We start from the raw sequence: 1,520 nt of genomic DNA, 5'->3' as shown, positions 1-1,520 counted from the left end.
TTTGTGGAATTTCCAGATAGAGGTGCAGAGAAACTGCAGAAGCTTTGTCACTCTCCCATTCATTCCTATGGGCACAGAGCCACAAACTCATTTGTAGACTCCAGTGCCCTGAGGAGATCTACTGGTTTAGACTGCATGATTTTTGTTTCTAAGTGAGAGTTCTTAATGCAGAATAGCCAGATAAGCTCCGGCTTCATTGGGAAGCAGGGCACTCCACTGCCTGTTCTTGTAAACAGCGCAACACAGAATGCAGGCTAAATCGTCATTTTGTAACTAAAGTACATCCCAGTTCCGCGCTGTGAAAAGAGTGGGAAATCATTTTGTTTCCTAAGAGAAAGCATCCGTGAAGTTTGTGACTTTCCACCTGGAGGTGCAGAGAAACTGCAGAAGTTTGTTCTCTCTCCCATTCATTCCTACAGGCACAGAGCCACAAACACGTTTGTAGACCCAGTGTCCTGGGGAGAGCTGCTAGATTCTACTGCATGCTTTGTGTTTCCAGTCCGATTCTTAATTCAGTATAGTCAGCTAAGCTCTAGCTTTTAGGGAAGCAGGGCAGTCCAATGCCTGTTCCTGTATACAGCGTAAAGCAGAACTCTGGCTAAAACGTCACTTTTGTAATTAAGTACTTCACAGTTTTGCGCTGTGAAAAGAGTGGCAAATCATTCACTCTCCTAACAAAAAGCATCTTTGAGGTTGGTTACTTTACAGCTGGAGGTGCAGAGAAACAGGAGAATTTAGTTCTCCGTCCCATTCATTTATATGTGCAAAGAGCCACAAACACGTTTGTAGACTCCAGTGCCCTGATTAGAGCTGCTTGTTTCTACTGCGTAATTTGTGTTTCTAAGTGTGAGTTCTTAATGCAGTAGTGCCAGCTAAACTGCAGCTTGTTTGGGAAGCTGGGCACTCCATTGCCTGTGCCTCTCTACAGCGCAACACAGAAATCTTGTAAAAACATCACTTTTGTAACGAAAGTACTTCACTGTTTCGCGCTGTGAAAAGAGAAGCAAATCATTCAGTCTCCAAAGAGAAAGCATCCGTGAAGTTGGTGACTTTCCAGCTGGAGGTGCAGAGAAACTGAAGTAGCGTTTTCACTCTCCCATTCATTCCTATGGGCATAGAGGCATAAAGATGTTTGTAGACTCCAGTGCCCTGAGGAGAGCTCCTCGTTTCTACTGCATGATTTGTGTTTCTAAGTGTGAGTTCTTAATGCAGAAGAGCCAGCTAAGCTGCAGCTTCGTTGGGAAGCAGGGCACACCAATGTGTTTCCGGTATACAGCGCAAGACAGAAATCTCGGTAAATCATCACTTTTGTAACTAAAGTACTTCACAGTTCCGGGCTGTGAAAAGAGTGGCAAATCATTCAGTCTCCTAAGAGAAAGCATCCGTGATGTTGGTGAATTTCCAGCTGGTGGTGCAGAGAAACTGCCGAAGCTTCATCTCTCTCCTTTGATTCCCATGGGCAAAGATCAACAAACACGTTTGTAGACTTCAGTGCCGAGAAGAGAGCTGCTTGTTTCTAC

The sequence above is a fragment of the Octodon degus genome, unplaced genomic scaffold, assembly GCF_000260255.1.
Source record: "Octodon degus isolate 3935 unplaced genomic scaffold, OctDeg1.0 scaffold00442, whole genome shotgun sequence".
NCBI lineage: Eukaryota > Metazoa > Chordata > Mammalia > Rodentia > Octodontidae > Octodon > Octodon degus.
Note: the sequence above shows the minus strand (reverse complement) of the source record.